This window comes from Triturus cristatus, chromosome 4_1, assembly GCF_964204655.1.
Source record: "Triturus cristatus chromosome 4_1, aTriCri1.1, whole genome shotgun sequence".
Classification (NCBI taxonomy): domain Eukaryota; kingdom Metazoa; phylum Chordata; class Amphibia; order Caudata; family Salamandridae; genus Triturus; species Triturus cristatus.
The window spans coordinates 1,284,675,890-1,284,699,974 of NC_140585.1; the positions used below are offsets into that span (position 1 = coordinate 1,284,675,890).

Consider the following 24,085-nt stretch of genomic DNA (forward strand, 5'->3'; position numbering starts at 1 on the left):
TATCAGTGTTGAAGTAGAAGCTGTTATTTACGTAGCATCGAAGGAATTAAGCACTGTTGGAAAGTTGGGGTGTGAACCAGTCATGGTTATTGGAGAGACACTCGTACCATAGCTATACATGTATGTAATGCATATAATTGTGGTTTAGTGTGACTTGAGAAGCCAAAACAACCTTTATTTAAAAATATTTCTTAGAGTTTCCTGCCATAATGTCGCATCTGCTTGGCAATCAGATTCTAGACAATAGTGCCTCTTGAAAAAAAATCAACAAACTTCATCCTCATATTGCATCTCTACAAATATCTGAAATGGGACTATTTATTGTCCATGCAGTGGTACCAGCTTTCCATCTTGTGGGGTGAGCTTTGTGTTTTTCTGGTGTAGCATGTTTGATAGCTGATAACTTACGAAAATAAAAGGATCTTGTGGTACATTGTTTGTAAGAGGTTTAGGAAGCTGGCTCTTTATAAGTTGAACCAAAATTAGGTACACTGTGTAAAGAGTTCAGGCAAACCCGAACTGGTTTACAGAGGCACGAATGATAACCCAAACGCTCTTTAGTGGTAGTGTGGGCGAGCAGGAAGGCTTATCAAAGGGTAGTATTGAGTATTTATTGCATGCACAAACGCAGTAAGTGAGAAACAAATTCAAAGAAATCAGACACCAATTTAGAAAAATAACACTTATTTTTATAATTAATTTAGATACCAAGATCATCCGAATCAGGTAAGTACTTCACAAGTTATGAATTTTTACAGGTTTGAAAAGTAGACATTTAGTGTTAGTGGTAATGTTATTCTATGGGAGAACAACATGTATTGCATTTGGGCACTTGTCAGCGACTTAAGGGACCCTTCTCCAGGACTTAAGTTGAGTATGGGGCACGGTCTAAGGAAACGCCAGCAGGTCACCTCATGCGGCACTGGGGCGGCCGGATGCAAAGGTGCATTTTTGCGCCAAGTGCCCTGTCTTTAGGCATTGGGTCTGTGCTGCAGGAGAAGTTTGTGGTTGAGGAGGCCTGAACAAAGAGGCTGTAGGCAGCAACAGGGAGTCCAGTCTAAGCAAACCCAAGGGTGGGCTCAGCCTTTGTGGGTCACCGGACCCCGTTGGCACCCTCACCTCCCTCAGACCTGGTCATGTGGGGCGTGGGTGCAGAGGTGATTTGAGCTGTCGGGTGGCGGCGATCGGAAACTCACTCTTTGTCTTGGTTCTGCAGAAAAGGGGCAAACAGGACATCTGGGCCACTCTCAATGTGGGTCTCATGGTCTATGAAGTCTCTCCATGTGCAGGACGATTTTCCTCTGTGTTGGTGTCCGGTCTGGACACAAGAAGCCTTGGTTGTTGCAAGGATTCCAGTACACTAGGTATTGGTACAGTGTGGCTCTGGTCAGTCCTGGTATCCCAACATTTGAAGGAAGGATGGTTCTGACCTGAGGGAGCACAGCGACCTTTCCCCGGGCGGCTGCTGTGTCGGTAGTCCTGGTAAGCAGCAGAGTGGTGAACCCGGCCTTGCTTCTTTGGTGCCTGTGACTGCAGCGAGTACCTCCTCTACCCCACGTGAGTTCCCTGGTGATTAGCTAAGCACTGGCAGCCCTCTGGGTTTCTTGGAGTCTGCACTACCGCAGGACGAGTCTGTTTCTCCACAGGGATCGGGTAGAGCAGGCAAGTCAACACGGTTGGCGCCAAGCTGCAGAGCTGGATAGACTAGAACATATCCTGGTTTGCCCATATGGAACCCGGAACCCTGTGGGTGGACAGTGAACCCTTGGTTACACAGAACTCCTCCTCGCAGTTGTGCCTGGTCGATGAGACCCAAAGTGATGGAGTTGGCACAGGGTGAACCAAAATAAGTGGCTTGAGGGACGCGGTCACTCCTTGTGGTTTGGGTATCATAACGATCTATAATGCATATCAGACTCCTAGGGTATAATAATCTGTTCAAGTTTGTATAGAGGGACTAGTAATGACACCATAAATGGATTTATTTTGTCTCACCCACTGTTGGTGTGATGGGCATACCCTTGGCAGGGTTGGCCGGGGGACTAGGTTGACCAGGATTACTGAGCTTCTTGAGATTGCATGGGTCTGGGCTCATTGGGCAGGAGACACATTGACCACTGTTCAAATCTTTCATCTCTATTTGAATTTCCTGGGTCTGGGAAGGCGCTTGGGGTGGGCTCCGCTTCCTCTTGTGCGTTGGTTGCTAAAGGGGCCATAATATGGGTTTCTCCTGGGGTACCTTTTAAGCGCACCCGAGTGACCCTTGATGAGGGAGGCGGGCACATTACATTGGAGGGCTCTTTAGATGCCCACTACCTCTGTTTAGTCAATATTTTTTGCGCCTAATGTACAAGTTACTTACCTTCGGTACCACTTTATCTGGCATGACATCATCAGCGTGGTCTGTGCAGTTGTGACGTCCGCACCACTTATATAGGCACCACCCAAGCACGCGGATGTCAGTTACTTCTCATGACTTTCCACACAGAAGGCGAGGAGCCATGAAGTGCACTGACATTGGTATGTTTCTGAACAAATAGGGCCCTGAAAGGGATTAGTCCTGACCCTAGCAACCTGCCACAGTGAGGGGAAGATGGGTGAGTCTGTAAGGAATCTGCGGCTAGATCATGTCTCTACTAGATAAGGCATTACAGAAGGTAAGTAACTTGTCCATCTGATAGAGTGATCTAGCCTCAGTTTCCTTACCTTTGAATAGAAACCCAAATACCACCATCCCTGGAGGAGGGACTGCAGACAAGTTGAGACCAGGAAGTCCTGCAGGACAGAGCGGCCAAAAAGGCCATTAATGCTGACCGGACGGTCCAGGTAGTGTTTAATAAACATGTGCAGGAATTCCCACGTTGCAGCCTGACAAATATCAAGAACTGGAACCCCATCTTGCAACGCTGAGCTGTGGTAGCAGCCTTTGCTCGGATGGAATGAGCCCTTAAGCCTTCAGGAGGCTGCTTTTTGGGCACAGCGTAGCAAATTGTGATGCAGAGGATGACCCACCGTGAGTGAGTCTGCACCGCACAACCTTTATTTCTTCCAACGTACCTCAAGAAGAGTTGGTTGTCCACCCGGAACGGTTTAGTGTTGTCCAGGTAGAACGACCATGCTCTTTTTAGGTCCAGAAAGTGGAGTCGCTCATCTTTTTAAGAGGGTTGTGGAGGAGCATAGAAAGTGGGCAAGGTGTTGCCACTTTTGGTAAGAAAGAGGCCCTAGTGCGAAGCACCAACATATCAGAGAAGATAGTCAGGTAAGGAGGCTTAGATGACAGAGCCTGCAAATCGATCACCTTCCTGGCGATAGGATTACCATTAAAAAGGCAATTTTGATAGTGACCAGATGGAGGGGACAATTGTGCATAGGTTCAAATGGAGCGCACATTGGACAGGTGAGAACCAAATTAAGTTCCCACTGAGGCATAATGAAAGGGGAAGGTGGGAACATATGTACAAGGCCTTTGAAGAATCTATTTACAAAGGGAGTTTTAAATAATGAGGGTTGGTCTGGCAACCGCAGGAAGGCAGACCGGGCTGAAAGGACAAGTTACTTACCTTCTGTAATGCCTGATCTGGTAGAAACATGATCTAGTCGCAGAATCCTTCCCTTTGAACTTCCAGGCAGCAGGCTGGGTCCAGAAGATTAGATAAACAAAGCTACATGTGGCAAGGTTTTATGCGCAAATTGAATCACAGTGATCCCTATAGTCAAATGTACTAACTATCAAATTGTGTGCTCCAAGGAAGAGGGCAGCCACTTATACCCCCAAAAATTTAGGACCAGAAGAACCAGTCCTCCAATGTATAAACAGTTTATCCCGAGCACCACTCAATGTGTGATATAAAATCAAAGTCCAATCCGTCTTCGTTCAAACTCCGTTGTTTTATTCCTCCAATGTTTCAATCATAGGTCACTACTCATCCTTCAATTACACGTCTTATCTTCTCCAGGTAGAAAAATAGCCAACACGTGTTTCGTCAGATAGATTGCGTCCGCATCTCTGACTTCCTCAGGGCTATAAATAAATCAACAACATATGTCTAAGTTACACTAGAAATATTATCTAGAATCCCCTACACCATCACACTCATGTGCTCAGCGTACAAAAGGTGATTCATAGATACAGACAACTCCACCATAAGTGGTTACAGTAATTACCATTGAAGTGTGCGTGTCTTATAAAGAGGGAATAAGTTACAACATGTTCTTTTTTTGCTTATATGTATAAAGGAACCAGCATTGTGGTTTCAAATACATGCAGTATGTCCGGATTTTTGATAGCAGTACCCCTGCGCCAATAGGTGGCGCCAGTCGACTACGTGTGACGTCTTAGGCGTTGGATTGTCGGGACATCTTAAGTGTCAGTTTGTTGTGACATCCGTGTCGTCTATACAGGTGCCACCCAGGCACACTGACGTCAGTACTTTTCACGACTTTCCACGCCAGAAGCGCATAGCCATGAAGTGACTGATCAAGGTGTGCCGAAAACTAGGGCCCTGAAGGGGAGAAAAGCCCCGACACTAAACTAATCCACAGCACGGGGAGGAAGGGTAACTAGGTAAGGAATCAGGAGAATTTTTCATCAGCAATACCCCTGTGTGTCGGTAGGTGGCATCGGTCGACTCCGAGCCCGTTGTCGGCAGGATGATGTTGCAGTGCCTACTTAGATGCCGTTCCTGTGCACTGACATCAGTTCTGACACGACTTTCCAAACCAGAAACGCAGAGCCATGAAAGACACTGACCACGGGTGTGCTACAACAAGGGCCCTGTAAGGGAGTCCCTATCCCTAGAAGTCAGTTTACGGGGAGGATGGGTGGGGCAGTAAGCAATCTATAACTAATGTACGCCTTTTACAGATACACTGTTATCGAAGGTAAGTAACTTGTTCATCTGAAAGAGGCTATTAATTATAGATTACTTACCTTAAAATAGATACCCCAGCAATACCATTCCCGGAGGAGGGTCTGCGAACCTAGTTCACACCAGAAAATTCCGGAGGACAGAACGGGCAAAGTAGCCGTCCCTCCGGACTGGACTATCCAGCCAGTAATGTCTGGTGAATGTGTGCATAGAATCCCACGTGGCCGCCTGGAAGATATCGATGAGTGGAACTCCACACGACCAAGCATTGGTTGCTGTCGTAGCTCTAGTGGAATGAGCTTGTAGCCCCACTGGAGTTTCCTTTTCAGCCAAAGCATAACAAATCTTTTTACATAAAACTACCCCTCGAGAGATGGTAGGCTTTTGCAGAACCCGACCTTTTTTGACACCAACAAAGAATGATTGTTCTCCCAGAAATCCTTTGTGCAGTCTGCTCGAAGGGAGTGCACATAAGGTAAGTTAAAAGAAGGTTCAAGTCCCACTGGGGCATTATGAAAGGAGCTGGAGGAAAAAGATGAATAATGCCTTTAAAGCACCTACTTACAATAGGGGACTTGAACTAAGAGGGCTGATCTGGTAGCAGAAGAAAAGCAGAAATGGCTGCAGGTAGCCTTTATGAGTGCCCAGAGCAGAGCCGTGCTGGGCCAAAGAGAGAAGAACCCAAAGAACCTCAGAAAGAGGGGCAGAAAGGGGATCCACAGCCTTTTCTGTGCACCATGCCACAAACTTGTTCCATCGACAATACCGTCTTAGTGGAGGGACATTTGGCTGCCAAGGTGACATTACAGACTTTGGGAGGAAGGTCAAAAGCTGTCAACTGTCGCCGTTAAATCTCCACGCAAGGAGGTGGAGGCTGGGCAGGTTCGGTGGAGGACCGTCCCCTGCTGCTGCAACAGAAGATCCTCCCGAAGGGGCAGTCTGATCGGAGTATCGATGGCCAAGCTCAGGAGCGCGATGCAACAGACTCTCCGTGCCAAGTCCAGAGACACAAGAATGACCTGGACCTGGACCTGGTCGCGCCCGATCTTCTTCAGCACTTGGGGCAGAAGTGGTTCAGGCGGAAAGGCGTACAGGAGTCTGCAGCTCCACTTGCGACGAAGAGCGTCAGTGAGCGACTGCCGCATTGGAAACTCCAATCTGCAGAACTGCTGACATGCGAACAGATCTAACCAAGGCTCTCCCCACTGCTGAAAGAGACCTTGTACCATCTTTGAGAGAAGACGCCATTCGTGATCGACTAGGCACCGGCAGCTGAGTTCCCCAGCACTGGCGTTCAGAGAACCTGCTAGGCGTTGAACCACGAGGGTAATGCCCTGATGTTCCAGCCATGTCCAAAGGCGAAGAGCTTCTTCACAAAGTGCCCACGACCCCACCCCGCCATGCTTGTTGCAGTACCAGATGGCGGTGGTGTTGTCCATGAACACCTGCACTGCCTTCCCCATGAGGGAGAGAAGGAATGCCTTCAGTGCCAAGCGAATCGCCCGGAGCTCCAACAGGCTGATATGGAGACCAGACTCCTATGATCTCCGCCTCTCCCAGGTGATCGCTCCATCCCAGAGGTCTGGTTGGGGAAGGGAGAGGGATCTGCCTCTCACCCAATACTGGTTCGTCAACCACCACTGCAGTTGTTGCGCAGTCCCCTCAAAGATCTGGACATAGTCTGAAAGATTCCCCTGATGCTACTCCCACTGGAACCTCAGGTACAACTGCAGAGCCCGCGTATGCCATCTGGCTTGCTCCACCAGCACAATGCAGGAGGCCATGAGGCCCAGCTGCCTCAGGGTCATTCTCACCGAAATTCGGGATAGAGGCTGAAACATCGGTATCATAGGCCGAATATCCCAGACTCGCTGCTCGGGAGAATAAGTCCAGAACCGTTCTGATTAAATGGAGCATCTGAGAGGGATTCAGGTGTGATTTCGGCACGTTAATAGTGAACTCCAGAGAATGCAGGAGGTGGGAGACAACTGCCTGGGGCAAGCACGCCTTTAACAGCCAATTGTCGAGATAGGGGAAGACTGGAACCTCTGATCTGCACAGATGAGCTGCGACCACCATCACTTTCTTGAGCACCAGAGGTGCACTGGTAAGGCCGAAGGGAAGCACGGTCAGCTGAAAATGCTCATGGCCTACCATGAACCGTAGGTAACGCCTGTGGGCTGGCAGGACGGGGGATGTGAAAATAGGCGTCCTGCAAGTACGCCGCCACCATCCATTCTCCGGTGTCGATGGGCAGACAGGACTTGAGCCAAGGTTAGCATTTTGAACTTCTCCTTCTGGAGGAGGCAATTGAGGGCCCAGAGGTCTAGGATAGGATGCAGGCCTTTGTCCTTCTTGGGCACCAGAAAGTAGAGGGAATATCGACCACAACCTACTTCTGGTGCAGGGACCCTCTCGATAGCTCCCTTGGCCAAGGGAGCTAAGGTTTCCTGGTGGAGAAGCGCCAAATTATACTCCGACATGTGATCGAAGGACGGTGGCATGGAGGGCGGGAGGGAGTAGCACCTTCGGACTACCTGCAAAACCCACCTGTAACATGATGGATTGCCATGGGGGGAGGTGATGGCGAATCCGGCCAACCACTGGCCGCTGATGGCACTGGTAGGTTAGACTAAGAGGGTTTGGAGGCTGCTGCGGCAAGGAGGGGGGGGGGGGGGTTTAGGCTGATCCGCCCTCTGGTTCGCAGACCCACGTCGCTAGGTACCACAGCCACGCAGAGGCTGGGCAGCTGCGTGGGCTGATGGCTGGACTGTGTCGGAAGCGGTGGGTGCCCCTTCTGTAACCACAAAAGAGACGAAAGGCGGACTGTGGGGGACAGGAAGACGCAGCGAGGCCCTGTTGGATCTGGACTTAGGCAGAGAATCCTTAAAATGCTCGAGTGCTGAGTCTGCCTTATCACCAAAAAGGTGACAGCCATTGAAGGGCATGTCCAGCAAGGTTGCTTGAACATCCCCCGAAAAACAAGACGTCCTCAACCAGGCGTAGCACCGCAGGGCTACCGACATGGCAATCGTTCTGCCCAGAGTGTCGGTGCAGGGCTCGAAAAATCCGAAAAATGGTACTAGTCCTGCAGGTCTAGTACCTTGAAAAATCTCCTCGACCTAACTGCAACCTACTGGACCTCTGTCTCTGAAAGAGGAGCAAATGTGACAAGATAACAAGATTTAAAGGCATCTTTATTGCTCATTTGCTTTGTGAGCAATATAAATGCCTCTAAATCTTTTTATCTTGTCACATTTGCTCCGTTTTCAAAGACTGAGGACAAAAGTTAGTTTGTTTTTCTACTCGCCAGAAAGGGCGAGTAGGACCTAAAAATAGCTTGTCCTCATTAATTATACCTTGCAAATGCGAGCGGATTTGTCGAGCCCTGCAGTGGTATCCAGTCCACTGCGGATTGTGAATTTTGCTGCATTTCTCCCATCCACCACTGCCTGGGAGAGAATAGCCCGGGCCTCCTCCGGGCATTGAGGCAGCACTTGCACAACTGTATCCCATACTGTATGGGAATGGCAGCCCAAGAGGCATGTGGTATTTACGGACCGCATTGCCAAGCTAGAGGAAGAGAACATAGGCTTCCCAAGATGATCCAGCTTCTTGGATTCCCTATCCAGGGGTGCCGAAGGGAATGCGCCCTTGGAGGAAGAAGCTTGGACCAGCAAGCTCTCAGGGGAAGGGTGTTGGGGGAGATAAATGGGATCGCCCGGAGCCAGGTGATGAGGCAGTCAATCATCCGTTCCACAGGAGCCCCTGTGCTGGGATTGGACCAAGTGCCCAGAAGGATGCCCAAGAGGGCTTCATTGAAGCCCAAGAGGGGTTCAGAGGAAGTTGCCGCTGGTTGAAGCACCTCTGTCAGGAAGTTAGTCCAGACTGCCACTGTAGAGAGCTCTAGGCCCAGCGCCTCGGCTGCCCTACGCACCACCACTGCATAGGATGCTCCATCCTACGTAGCCACGGTAGGGGGAGAAAGCATGCCAAGGTCTGGGGAGGTATCCAGACCACTGGCATCACCCAATTCCTCTCTTTAGTCCGGTTCTTCCAGCTGGTCTGTTAAATAGTCCTCATCACCACCCTCAGGGAACACCTGGGATGAACAAGGTAACTAAAGTACCCTCCGCAGGCAGATTCGACGTCGATCCCGGTCTATCTCAGGGATGAGGATGGGGATGGCGTCTGCCAGGGGAACGGCCAGAGCTGGGGGCTTTGTCGTCAGGGAAGGTCGAGTAAGGTCGCCCGGCGTTGCTCCGAATACAGGCCCGGATGCATGAGGACCCTGCGGCACTGGGGCCGGAGCCGCCGGAATCGAAGGCCCAGGGCCCCCAACCGGCTCTGCAGGGCCCAGAGGTGCGCTAGCAGAGTCTGGCTGCCCAAAGATGCGGTGGAGGGCTTAGAACATACGAAGCTGGCCAGGGGATGCCCCGGCTCCCGGAAACAGGGGGAGGCACGGAGTCGACCTTAAGTCAGGCACCGGAGACGAAGCCTTAGCGCGACGATGCTCCAGTTCCAGAGTCGCGTCAGCAGTCTGACGGTGAGAAGGCGAAGAGCGACTGTGCTTCTTCGCCTTATGTAGGAAGCTGGCTCTGTATATACTAAACCAAAATGAGGTATAGTATGCACAGAGTCCAGTGAAGCCCCAAAGTTAGGCAGAGGTAAAAGTAGATAGCACCTTACTCTCTATTTGTGGTAGTTTGGGCTAGCAGTAAGGCTTTATCAGAGGGTAGTGTTAAGCATTTGTCGTACACACTCAATCAGCAAATGATGTCACACACTTGAAGACTGAACTCGGACCAATTTTGTTTGTATAAAAATATTAAGTTAATTTATTTCTAGAACCAAGCCAAGCCTGGCACACGCAAGTGAAATAAATGCTTTGCCAAATATTATGCAGTGTTTACAATTGAATGCAGGTTCACATGCAGTTGCTTGAAATACAGGTAAGTCAAGGATTCGAAATTACTGTACAGATTACTTTAGAGTTACTTTTTAGATTAGTTTTTCTACTTAGTGTGATATGCCTAAATATCACATTGGAACATTTCCTAGAGAAAAGGTAAGTAAAATCAGTTTTGCACAGTTGTAGTTTTTCAGGTTTCCATACAAATCAACTACACACTTAATAAAAAAAAAAAATTAAGAGATTGTATTCCTATGGAGAAAAATGAAGTTATCGGTTACCAGGGAAGGACTCAGTCTTTGGGGTTGACTTTCTGGGGTTAGAACAAGGGTTCCCCCAGGGTCAAGGGTGCACTCTCAAAACACCCTCAGCAGCACTAGGGTGCAGAGTGCTGAGGACCAATGTTATCCAAAGGGGGATAAGGGGGCCTCCGGTTGGTGGCTGCTCACGGGCAAGCCACCAGGTTGTGGGAGCAAAGCTCCTGGTGTTAGGCTCAGGACAAAGGGGGATTGGTTTAGCACACAAAGTGCACCCGCAGGGGCGGCTGGGTGGAGGGTGCTGTTTTGGCGTCGGATGTCCTGTTGTCAATGGGGATTTTCGGTTTTGTTTGTTAGCTGCAGGCTCGGTCCAGGAAGACTTCCGGGAGAAACCACAGCTTGGCAGGTAAGTTGGAAGGCTTGGGGACGTAGGTGCACCTCTGGTTCTTTTCACCAGAGCGCAGGGCAGCTGGATTTCATCTTACTGGGCCACTCACGGTTGGGGGCGGGGGGCTCCAAGCAGAGGCTGCAGGTGACGTCAGGGAGTCCTGGAGGGGTCAACCCATAGTGGACTCGGACTCTGGAGCGCTGGGTGACCTTGCTGGGACCAGTGGGCCTTTCGAACTCGGGCCGTAGGCGACAGGTGCAGTGGGTGTTCCAGGCGTCGGGGTTTCTTTGTCGTCAGCAGGCTCAGAGTCTGTCTTGGGAGTTTATTTTGAACAGAGCTGCTGTTCACAGGAGATCCAGTCTTTGTTGAAGGCAGTCAGTCTTCCCAGGGTTCTGGAGGTTGCTGGCTGCAGGACAAGGAGACCTTTTGGCATAGGATCTCTGGATACTGCAGATGGGACATTAGGGCTGGGGCCACCCCACGTGGGGGAGTGAGCACAATCCCTAATCCTGATTGGGGAGTGCCTGCCATCTGCAAGATGGCAGGCATTGAAGAGTGGGCTTCACTCACTTCCTCCACTTGGTGTGGGGTTGGCAGAGGTGGGCACACCTTCTGGGCTGGCTCATTTTTTCCACCGAAAAGGAGGGGAGACAGGAAGAGGGCCTGCTCCTGATAACGGGATAGGCTGGAAGACACAATACAAAGGCTGCAAGGTCTTTGAAGCTCCCCTGCCACAGATGGCTCTTCCTGGCCTGGGGGAGGTGTAAACGCATCCGCCCAGGAAAGGTTTTGTTTCTGGGTTCAGGGAGCGAAGGTTCCCAACCTCAGGGGTCCAGAAACATGACTTGTGGTGGGAGCCTGGTGTGTACCAGTTAGGGAACCCACAAGAGGCTAGTCGTTTTTTCAGGGGGCATCTCTTAGATGCCCTCGGAGTGCATTTTCCATTAAATCCCACACTTGCATCAGAGGGGTTTAATGTGCTGAGAAGTTTGAAACCAAACTTCCCAGTTTTCAGCATAGCCATTATGGTGCTGTAGAGTTCGTAATGACAAACTCCCAGCACCATATACTTTTAGTGGCAGCACTGCACTTACAATGTCTAAGAATTGGCTTACACACAGTAGGGGTACAGGGCTCATGCATCTGTACCCTCACCACTGGTATAGTGCAGCCAGCTGGAGGGGGGGGATGACCTATGCCAGAGCAGTGGGTTGTAGGCATGGCTCAAACGCTCCGTCCATCATACCCCTTTGGTATCGCTTTGTTCGCCCTAAGTTGGCAGGGTATGCCCAGACATGGGTCCCTTGCTCACTTTACCACTGGATTCAAGATAGCCTGGCTGACGAGGGTTATGTTCCCATGAGGCACAGGGTCAGACTGATTTGCATATGGCCATGTCTGAACTGGGGGGGCGGAGTGAGCTAAAGAATGATGATGGATTAAACCCAGATCAGTTGACTGGGGATGAGTGTTTGATTTGCTCAAACGCTCCGTCCATCATCCCCCTTTGGTATCACACTGGGATGTGTGCCATGTCCACTCTTCACTTTGTTCTGCACCAAAGCACGCAGCCTGCAATGACAGTGTGCGTGTGTGTAAAGGTACAGGGCCTTAAAGGGTGGCACAATAAGTACTGCAGCCCTTCCCTGGTCACAGTGCCCTTGGTACCCATGATACCTTTTACAAGGGACTTGCATGCGGCCAGAGAGTTGCCAATTCGGATTTGCATCAGTACATTTAAGGAAAAGAACATAGGCCATGGGAACCTGGTTGGCAGGAATCCAGGGCACACTCAAAGTACATCAACATTAGGCAAAAAGTGGGGGGGTGCCATGAAAAAGGGGCCCTTTCCTACAGTTAGCCCCTTCAAAAATCTCTGAACAGGAGGAGATTTGAAAAGTGATGGATGATCTGGCTACTGAAGAAAAGCAGACAGGGCCGAAAGGTAGCCCTTCAGAGCGCCAGGGTAGAGCCCTGCTGAGTCAATGAGAAAATAAAGAGCAAGACATCTGACAGGGAAGCAGACAAAGGGTCACTAGACCGTTATGTACAGCACTTAAAAATAAATTGTCATCGGTAGAAGTATACCGACTTCGTGGGACGCCTGGTTGCCAGAATAACCTCACAGACTTTGGCAGGAAGGTCAAAAGCTGTCAACTGTCGCCGCTCAAACTCCACGCAAGGAAGCGGAGAATGGACAGGTTCGGGTGGAGGACCTTCCCCTGCTGCGACATTAGATCCTCCCAAAGAGGCAGCCTGACCGGAGGATCGATGCTCATCTGAAGAAGCTCGGCATACCAGACTCTGTGCCCAGTCCAGAGCCACAAGGAGGACTTGTGCCCGGTCGCTGCTGATCTTTTTTTGAGCACTCTAGGTAGGAGTGGTATGGGTGGAAAGGCGTAGAGGAGACCTGTGCTCCACTCACGACGAAAAGAGTCGCCTAGCGAGGGGTGTTTGGGAAATTCCAACGCGCAAAACTGCCAACATTGCACGTTCTCTTCAGAGGCGAATAGATCAAACCAAGGCTCTGCCCTCTGAAAAAGAGACCCTTGCTCCACCTCCGGATGGAGACAACACTCATGATCTGCAAGGCATTGGCGGCGGAGTTCATCCGCTCTGGCATTCAGAGAACCAGGCAGATGTTGAACCACCAGGGAAATACCCTATTGTTCCAACAAAGTCCAGAGACACGGGGCTTCTTGACAAAGGGTCCACAACCCCACTCTGCCCTGTTTGTTGCAGTATCACATGGTCATAGTGTTGTCTGTGAACACTACAACTAGCCTTCCCTTGATGGATGGTAAAAAGGCTTTTATTGCCAACTGGGTCACACGAAGCTCCAACAGATCAATATGGAACTTGGCTTCTGCCGGAAACCAGAGTCCTCTGATCTCCACCTCTCCGAGATTGCCGCCCCAACCCAGGAGGGACGCATCCGTCACTACCGTGAGATCTGGGTGGGGAAGGGAAAGGGGTCTGCCTCTGACCCAATCGCGGTTTGTCAGCCACCACTGCAGGAGGTAAACCACCATGGATATGCCCTGCTGTTCCAGTCATGTCTAGAGACGCAGGTCCTCTTAATAAAAAGTCCACAACCACACCCTGCCCGGTCTGTTGCAGTACCACACGGTGGTGGTTTTGTCAGTTAACACAGGAACCAGCCTACCCTTGATTGAAGGGAGAAAGACTTTCAATGCCAAGCATATCACTCTGAGCTCCAGAAAGTTGATGTGGTGTTCAGATTTCACCCGGGGATCGGAGTCCTCTGATCTCCACCTCTCCCAGATGACTGCCCCATCCCAGGAGTGATGCATTTGTCACTACTGTGTGGTCTGGTTGGAGAAGGGAGAGGGGTCTGCCTCTTACACAATTGCGGTTTGTCAGCCATCACTGCAAGTCCTGTGCAGTTCTTTTCAAGATCTGTAGTATGTCTAAGAGATTTCTCTGATGCTGTGCCTGCTGGAAATTCAAGTCCCACTGCAGAGTCTGTGTATGTCATCTGCCATGTGTCACTAGCAAGATGCAGGAGGCCATGAGGCCCAGCAGCCTCAGTCATACTCAACGAAATCCAGGATAGAGGCTGAAACATCAGTATCACAGCTGAATATCCTGGACTCGTCATTCAGGATAGGCCCAAGACTGTACTGTGTCCACAACTGCTCTGATGAAAGGGAGCGTCTGAGAGGGAGTCAGCCGTGACTTTGGCACGTTGATAGTGAACCCCAGCAAATGCAGGAGGTCTGCCATAGTCTGGAGGTGGAGATCAAGCCTGGGGTGAACTCGCCTTCAACAGCCAGTAGTCGAGATGGCGAAGACTGGCACCCCTGATCTGCGCAGATGAGCTGCAACTACCACCATTACCTTGGTGAGCACCCAAGGAGTGCTGGTAAGGCCAAAGGGGGGCACGATGAACTGAAAGTGCTCATGGTCTACCATAAACCTGCAAGTAACACCGATGAGTAGGCTGGAAGAGAATGGGAAAATAGGCACCCTGCAAGTCCAACGCTACAAGTCAGTCGCCTGGATCCAGGGCAGACAAGGCCCGAGATAGAGTAAGCATCTTGAATTTTTCCTTTTTGGGAAAGGAGTTGAGGGCTCGCAGATCTAGGATAAGACGAAGACCCTTGGCCTTTTTGGGGACCAGAAATTAGCGGGAATAACAACCACATCCTACTTTTGGCATTAGAACTCTCTCTATGGCTCCCTTGGTCAAGGGAGTCATGATTTCCTCCCGAAGCAAAGTCAGGTGATCCTCCATCAGCCAGTCGTAAGTTGGAGGGAGGGGTAGTCCGGGGGTGGGGGGGGGGGATTGAGAAGCTCCTTCGGATTATCTGTAGAATCCAACTGTCTGAAGTGATGTTCTGCCGGCGGTGATGGCGGATCCTGCCACCAACTGGCCGCCCATGATCTGGAAGGGCAGAACTAGGATGGGTTAGAGGCGGAGGTTGCCGGGGTGGGGGGTAGTGTACGGACCCGACCTCTGGCCGTCCGACCCACAGGGACAGAAGGAGCCGGACCCACAGCGGTGTAGAGGTTGCTGAACTTCTGCGGTCTTGTGGCTGGGATATGGCTTGCACAGTGGTAAGCCCTTTCCATACCCACGAAAGGCAGACAGGGGACGTGGCCACTGAGAGGCCTAAGGACTTGGCCATACCTCTTGAGTCCTTAAAGCACTCCAGCGCCATGTCTGCCTGGTCTCCGAAAGACGGTTGCTTTGAAACGGCATGTCAAGGAGAGAGGCCGGGACATCCCCTGCAAAGGCACAAGTCCTCAGCAAGGCTTGGCGTCCAATGGCCACCGTAGATGCAATTGCTTTGCCCTGCAAGTTGGTTGAATCGAGACCAGAACAAATAGCAAACTTTGCTGCATCTCTCCCATCTGATACTGCTTGGGAGAGGATTGCCCGGGCCTCCTCGGGGACCTGTAGAAGCGCTTGCGCAAATGTTTCCCACAGGGAGTGGGAGTAACAGCCCAATAGGAATGCAATGTCCACCAACCGCAATACAAAGCTAGAGAAACAAAAAGGTTTTCTTACCCCAACTATCCACCCTTTTGGATTCCCTCTCTGGTGGTGCAGAAGGGAACCCACCCGGGGATGTAGAAGCTTGGATCAACAAGCTCTCAGTGGTTGGAGAGAAAATTTGGGTCGCACGGTACAGGGCGATGGCGTCGGGCGATTGTCATTCACAGGAGCCCCTGTGCTGGAATTGGACCAGGTTCCCAGAAGGACATCTATCAAGGTCTACTTGATGGGCAGCAAGGGTTCCGATGAGGAGACACCTGTCTGCAGGACCTCTGTCAAGATATTAGTCTTGACTGCCACCGAAGGGAGCTGAAGGTCCAGAACGTCAGCTGCCCTTCGCACCATCCTAGTTTATGATGCTCCATCCTCTGTAACCACAGTAGGGCGAGAAAGATAGCCAAAATCTGGAGAGGTATCTGGCCTCATACAATTCCTCCTACCAGTCCATTTCCTGATGATGCTCGTCTTGTAAAGGGTCCAGTGACACCTCCCAACTTTCCTCCATTCCTAGCATTTCAGAATAAGGCTAAGGAACTGACCTAAGGGTTCTGTGAGTACCAGTATATGCACCAGCAGGTGCCGATCCGGGAAGTCTGGGATGAGAATGCGGCTGGCGTCGCCAGTGGGTGCCAACGGCGCCAAGAGTCTCAGTGCCAGGGCCGACATTGAAGGTCGCAATGGCACAACCGGCGTTGATCTGGATCCAAGGGGGGGCTTAGGGGATGCAGGGGGGCAGGCCATCTGTGCCGGAGCCACTGGCAAGGAACCAGATGGAGTGCCCTCTGAGCCTCCGGGGTCCAAAGGCAGGCCAGTAGGGTCAGGTCGCCATATTAGGAGGTGCTCAGCATCATAAAATTCTTTGAACTGGGCAGGGGTCCTGCCAGCTCCCGGGAAGGTGGGGAAGCACGGAGATGAAGCAGGCGCAGGTTCAGAGGAACGAGGCAGAAAATGCAGAAACTCCTCAGTCGCGATGGCAGACGGATGAGGAAGACGGATTAGGAACTTCTTATGGTTTTATTTTTTTGTGCTTCTTACCTGACCAACTCGATAACTTTGAGTGGGAGGAGGAAGACTTGGGGCTCCCGGAGAGATGTCCGGACCTTCCTCTCGACCGGGACCGTGAAAAAGACCTCTGGGGAAAACGACGGAGTGCCGAGCCCCAGACAGCAAGCAGCTTTAGGGAAGACTCACTCGAAGCTTTCGGAGCTGTATTCCAGCAGTCAGCGTACAAATTAGAATTGTGGTCAATTTGCAGGCACCAGAGGCAAACCAGGTGTGGGTCAGTTACCGACAGGCGCCGCGCGGCTTGAATCCTTGAGTCTTCTTGGACATAATAGGAACAAGCATTGGCATAGCCAATAGGCCTCGCCTTTTGGACATTATAAGTGTTTAGTCATTTAACAGTTGATGTTGCACCAAGGATATTGTGCTGCATAATTAAATACTTATAAGGTCCCAAAAGGCGAGACCTATTGGCTAGGCCAATGCTAGTTTTTCAACCGTCACCGAGACGGATGTCGAACTAGCATGTATTCTCAATAAGGAATATGCTACTTACCAGTATGCATCTGTTCTTGGCATGTAGAGCTGCAGAGTCACACACTGAGGATAAGATCGCCATCTGGTGTTGGGCTCGGATGATTGCAGGTTGTTGTTGTCTTCGGAAGAAGCCTTTGGTCACGAGGTTGGTGACTCCTCCCCTGGACAACAGTGCGCATGGGCATCCACTCCATCGTCAGATTGTTTTTCGCCATGATGGGAAAAGATGGAGTGTATAGAAAAGAAAGAAAGGATGTCCATGTGTAATGTCTAAGTAAGACGGATGCTGGAACAGATACAGGTCCCGGGGAGGCGGGCGGGCGTGTGTGACTCTGCAGCTCTACGTGCCAAGAACAGATGCATACTGGTAAGTAGCATATTCCATTCGAGGCATATGAGCTGCAGATCACACACTGAGGATAGATTATACAGCAGTGCTCCCCTTAGCGGTGGTCGCCTGTATCCGTTGCAGCAGCTTGAAATAAAGTTTTTAGGACAGCCTGGCCCACGGAGGCCTGTTGTTTGGCCTGCACGTCAACACAATAGTGTTTAGTGAAGGTATGCGTGGTAGACCACGTGGCTGCCTTGCAAATGTCTTCTAAGGGAATATTGCCTAAGAAGGCCATAGAAGCCCCTATTTTACGCGTGGAGTGTGCCCTAGGGGGAACTGTAAGTGTACGTTTAGCCTTGAAGTAGCATATTTGGATGCATTTAACTATCCACCGGGCTATTCCTGATTTGGAGATCGGGTTGCCTTTGTGTGGTGGCGCGAAAGCAACAAAAAGTTGTTTTGTCTTTCGAAAAGGTTTTGTCCTGTCGATGTAATAAAGCAAGGCTCTTTTGACATCTAAGGTATGTAGAGCCCTTTCAGCTACGGAGTCTGGATTTGGGAAAAAGACCGGTAGTTCTACTGATTGGTTAAGGTGGAAAGGGGAAATCACTTTTGGAAGAAATTTAGGGTTTGTCCTAAGAACCACTTTGTTACGGTGTAGTTGTAAGAAAGGTTCCTCAAGTGTAAGGGCTTGTATTTCACTTACTCTGCGCAGGGAAGTGATTGCGATAAGGAAAGCTACCTTCCATGTTAGGAATTGCAATTCACATTTGTGCATAGGTTCAAATGGGGGACCCATGAGTCTTGTTAGAACCACATTGAGATTCCACACTGGTGCAGGTGGCAATCTTGGGGGAAGAATTCTTTTGAGACCTTCCATAAACGCTTTGATGGCTGGTACCTTAAAAAGGGACAGGTGTTGCCTATTTTGCAAGTAGGCTGCCAAGGCTGCTAGGTGTAAACGTATAGAGGAATACGCTAGATTGCATCTTTGCAAGTGTAGTAGATAGCAAATGATGTTTTGGATGGAAGCATCCAATGGATGTATGTCATTATTAGCGCAGTAGATGGCAAATCGTTTCCATTTAGCGGCATAACACGCTCTAGTAGTAGGGCGTCTGGCTTCTTTTATGATATTCATACAGTCTGGAGGGAGATTGAGGTAACCGAACTCTAAGACCTCAGGAGCCAGATCGCTAGGTTCAGTGTTTGAGGATCTGGGTGTCTGATTTCTCCATGGTTCTGGGTTAATAGATCCGGGGAGAGGCGTAGCTTTTGATGTGGAACTAAAGATAGTTCCAGAAGTGTGGTGAACCACGGTTGACGTGCCCAAGTGGGAGCCACTAGTATTAGTGTTAGTGACTGTTGTTTCAGTTTGCGTACCACAAATGGAACTAGTGGGAGAGGCGGAAAGGCGTACGCAAATCTGCCTGACCAGTTCATCCATAGGGCATTGCCCTTCGACTGTGGGTGTGGAAACCTGGCGGCGAAGGTTGGGCATTTTGTGTTTTCGGGAGTGGCGAACAGGTCTATGTCTGGTTGTCCCCACTTTTGGAAGAAGGGGAGTAGAACCTTGGGGTGTAGTTCCCATTCGTGGATCTGTTGTGTGTGGCGACTTAGGAGGTCGGCCACTTGATTGTGGATCCCTGGGAGATGTTCTGCTAACAGGTAGATGTTTTGGGGAATTGCCCATCTCCAGATTTGCTGTGCCAGTTGGGACAGTTGGAGAGAGTGTGTCCCTCCCTGTTTCTGTATATAATACATTGTCGTCATGTTGTCTGTGCGTATGAGGACAGTTTTGTTCTTTAGGTGAACTTGAAAGGATTTTAGTGCTAGGAACACTGCTAAGAGTTCCAGGTGGTTGATGTGGAGCAGTTTTTGTTGACTGGTCCATCTGCCCTGAGTGGTATGGTGAAGGAGGTGGGCTCCCCACCCCGTGAGAGATGCGTCTGTAGTTAGCACAACTTGTGGAAGAGGCTCTAAGAACGGTCGCCCTTTGGACAGGTTGATGGTGTTCCACCATTTCAGTGAGCGAAGTGAGCGACTGTCCACCAACACCAGATCGGTAAGTTGTCCGTGAGCTTGGTTCCACTGTTGTGCTAAACATTCCTGTAAGGGACGCATTTGAAGTCGTGCGTGTGGGACTATGGAGATGCATGACGCCATCATGCCTAGGACCTGCATGAACACTCTTGCTGGAAGAGATGGATGAGTTTGAAATTGAGAGATGAGATTTTGTATACTGGCTATCCTGGCAGTGCTGGGATAAGCAATGGCTTTGGATGTATCTATGGTTGCTCCTAGATACTGATGTAAGTGGGAAGGTTGTAGGTGGGATTTGGGGTAGTTGATAGTGAATCCCAAATCGTGGAGAGTTTGAATCGTGCGATGAGTGTGGAGAACGCATTTTTGGTATGTATTGGCTTTTATGAGCCAATCGTCCAGATAGGGGAAGACATGGATCTGTTGTCTTCTGAGATGCGCTGCCACGACTGCTAGGCACTTGGTGAACACTCTGGGTGCCGTTGTTACTCCGAATGGGAGAACTGTAAATTGATAGTGTTGCCCATCTACCACAAATCGTAGATATTTTCTGTGAGCGGGATGCATAGGGATGTGAAAGTATGCGTCCTTGAGGTCCAATGTGGCGAGGAAGTCTCCCTGTTGTAAAAGTGGGAGGACTTGTTGGAGAGTGGTCATATGAAAATGATCCGAGTGTATATACTGGTTTAGTAGTCTGAGATCCAGTATGGGCCTTAGTGTTTTGTCCTTTTTGGGAATGAGGAAGTATAGAGAATATACCCCTTTTCCCTGATGTTGAAGGGGGACTGGTTCTATCGCATGTTTTTGTAACAGGGATTGAACTTCTTGTTTGAGGAGAGAGAGATGATGCGAGGACATTGGACGTTGTTTGGGCGGTATGTTTGGGGGGGATTGTATGAGTTCGAGGCAGTAGCCAGACTGGATAATCTGTCTTACCCATCTGTCTGTGGTGATGGAAGTCCAGACAGGTAGGAATTGTTGGAGTCGCCCCCCGACCGGAGTGGAATGGTCTGGGGGGAGTGGTGGCAAGTCACTGTTTGGTGGCTGGTGAGGTGCGGGTGTTGTTGTTGTTGCCCCGCCCTCGACCTTTGTTATTGTTTCCCCTATAACCTCCCCGGAAATAACCTCTGTTAGGGGATGTATGTCCAGAATTTTTAAAGGTGGACGTGGTCTCAGTTGATGTGTTTTTGGAGCCTCCTCTATAAAAGGAGCGACGAAAGGAACCCCGGTTTTGAGGAGACTGCAGTGCTCCCATAGACTTGGCAGTTTCATTATCCTTTTTCATTTTTTCTAATGCAGTATCCACTGCAGGCCCAAATAACTGCTCTTGGTTGAAAGGTTGGGCTAGAATTGCGGTTTGAACTTCCGGTTTAAACCCGGAAATACGGAGCCAGGCATGTCGTCTGAGTAAGACGCTAGTATTGACCGCTCTAGAAGCAGTATTTGCTGCATCTAAGGCGCATTTAATGGAGGCATTAGATATTAATTTGCCTTCTTGGATGAGGTCAGAGGCCTGGGACTTAAAGGGTTCAGGCAGATGTTGCATAAGGTCCTCAAGTTGGTCATAATGCGCCCTATCATACCTGGCTAACAGGGCCTGGGTATTCGCAATACGCCAATGGTTAGCCGCCTGCGCGGCGACCCGTTTGCCTGAGGCTTCTAAAAGCTTAGACTCTTTGTCTGGGGGAGGCGTTTCTCCAGTTGTCTGTGAGTTAGCGCGCTTCCTGGCATTTGATACGACTAATGAGTCTAAAGGGAGCTGGGCCTTAATGTATGCAGGGTCTTGCGGGGCTGGTCGGTACTTTTTTTCGATGCGTGGGTTGAGAACCCTAGCTCGAACAGGATCCTTAAAGACTTCAGTAGCATGCTTTATAACCCCTTTGATCATGGGCAGTATGTGAACAGTCTTTTGTGACTGCTCAAAGGTATCAAGGAGAAAGTCCTCTTCAAGGGCGTCTGTGTGCATTGTGACGCCGTGGAATGTTGCTGCCCTATTTATAAGTTGGCCAAACCCTAGGTGGTCATCAGGAGGGGAGGGCTTGGAGGGGTAGGTAGTGGGGTCAGGCATGTCAGGTATAGGATAAGACCAGTCATCCAGGGGTGCTGGGTCTGGGAACGTAAAAGGGTCGTTTGGATCAACAGGATCATTAAATAAATCAGGGTCCGCCCCTCCCCCTAAGTCATCATTATCATCCTGTGGAGGAGGTGAATGATAGGGAGATGGTAAAGGTAAAGGTAAAGGAGAATCAGGAGGAGGAGGGGGGGACGGGTTAGAAGGTAATACAGGAGAGGAAGGACGAAGTGGTGAAGTGGCACAGTCCTTTTTCCGTATGGGAGCTGGGGAAGGTGTAGTGTCCAGCTTCCGCTTCTTATATGGGATGGCAGTCACATGTCCAGTGTTAGGATTGATGTAGATCCGCTTTTGAGTAGGATCTGGTCGAAAAAGTTCATCTGGCTCCGAAGGTGGTGGCTGTGATGTCCGCTTCGGGTCTTTATGAGCTTTTTTCGGTGGGGACGCAGTTTTCGGTGCCGATAATGTTTTCGGTGCCGAAGGGTGTGCCGGGTCCGATGGAATTTTCGGAGCCGACTGAGTTTTCGGTGCCGATGTATGTCTCGGTGCCGGTGTATGTTTCGGTGCCGATGGACTTTTAGGCATCGATGTTGAAGAACGTTTCGGTGCCGGTGGAGACTTCGGTGCCGAGGAACGTTTCTGTGCCGAAGGAGATTTCGGTCTTGGAGCCTGTTTCGGTGCCGACAGTGGTTTTTTGGGTGCCGAGGGTGTTAAAGGCACAATCAGGTGAGGTTTGCTCGAGCCCGAGCCACCCACAGGCTTAGATGTCTTCGGAGCCGGGCCCGAGGGCGGGGCTTCTGAAGAGGATTTCCGGTCGCGACTGGGCCCAACTGGCGGAGTCTTGACCGATGCTTTTTTTGGATGGGGCAGGGGCAGGGGGGGTGGTACTCACACGCTGCCCTGGAGTGATGAGGTCATCGGAATCGTCGGCCTCGGACACGATCTCGAGATCTTCGGTGTCGTCTTCGGGAACATCTTGAGCAAAGATGTCCTCCGGTTCTGGAGCTGGTTTGGCCATGATATGGCGTCGAGCTCTTCGGTCCCGGAGGGTCTTCTTCGAACGGAAAGCGGAACAAGCTGGACAGGTGGACTCGTTGTGTTCCGGCGACAGGCAGAGGTTACAAACCTCGTGGTGGTCACTGTGGGGGAACTTCGCTCCACACTGGGGGCATTTTTTGAAGGGTGTCCTGTCCATCAGCCGCTTGCGGAACCGGTCCGAGTTGAGTTCGACGTCGATGGAATGAAGATTAAGTATTTAAAATGATTGCTAGAAGTTTTCTGCTGGAGCGGAAAAAAGTTCATCCGAACCCAATGGCGGAAAAAAACAATCTGACGATGGAGTGGATGCCCATGCGCACTGTTGTCCAGGGGAGGAGTCACCAACCTCGTGACCAAAGGCTTCTTCCGAAGACAACAACAACCTGCAATCATCCGAGCCCAACACCAGATGGCGATCTTATCCTCAGTGTGTGATCTGCAGCTCATATGCCTCGAACCTATTTTTTCACTGAAGAAGCACGGTATGAAAATACACATTTATTCTGTAGTAGAATATCTGTTTTGCACTTATGCCACCCAAAGGAAAAGAGGAGAATCAGTAGGTAGAGTTAGTAGGCGCTTCATCAATGTTCCTTAACAGTCAAGTGAGACGGATAACTGTAAGAATAGTTCACTCGGTCAAAGACCCTGCTGTAGATATCGGAGTGAAGCCTGCAAGTCACTTGTTACTGTCCCTATATCATAATCTAGCGGGTTAATGGACCTGTTGTAGGACGCTAACTCAGTGCAATGTGCAGGCGACAGATGTCAGCCTAATCTAGACGCTGGTGAATGCTGGTTGTGTGTGGCCCACTCATTCAGTTCTAGCTTTCTAAACTAAGGCATATTGCATGCTGGGGTTTTAGAACCCCTCAAAGCTGCACCCACATGTCACACAGTGCAACCAATGATTGGCTATAAAGTTGACTGATTGACGGTGTCACACAAAAGAGGCAGCTCTGTAAGGGCAGGACACTCCGGTAGATCACTACCCCGGACTCAGAGATTCGCTTGAAATTTACAAATACACAGTTTATTGTTTTTTTTTTTAATGGGACTTCTGATCGAGACTTTGCTACTTCTAAAGTGTTTGCTTGAACATGTTAGCAAAACCTCACGCGACGGATGCATTATCATGATTTTACTAGCGCTATGAAGAAAAATACCGTGGCAGCAGGCGCTATAAAAAAAGGCATCGTTATTCTTGAACAATAGAAGCTATCCGCAGTCATAGGAGCAAAAAATGATTCATGCTATTTTGATTTTTTTTTTAGGAATGGGTGGGTCAAAAACTAGGTCAAAGAGAGATAGGAGGAGACAGGATATAAGAGGCGGAGAGAGGGAGGTGAAAATGGTCAGAGAAACGAAAAATGGATTTAGAATGATAAAAAAGACAAACCAAGCCCGGGAGTTGTGTGCGAGTAGTGCATGCGAAAGTGAAAGATCGCGTGTCGCCGCCAGCGCGCGCGCACTCGCTAAGCAGCAATAGGATTTTTTTTTTTTTTTTAATAAGCACGGGTGTGGTGCGCGCGCATTAGTGATCGCGCTGGAAGGGAGGCAGATGGCGGCTGCGCACGTGAACGCAAGCTTGAGGCCAGCGAGGTCTGGCAGCACT

The 24,085-nt window shown here is 50.2% G+C and overlaps 1 protein-coding gene across 1 annotated transcript in view; it reads right to left on the bottom strand.

The window, feature by feature from the left end:
* The window catches only part of CDC73 (cell division cycle 73), a 674,568-nt gene that overhangs the window by 187,658 nt on the left and 462,825 nt on the right, over window positions 1-24,085 (bottom strand). The window lies entirely within an intron of this gene.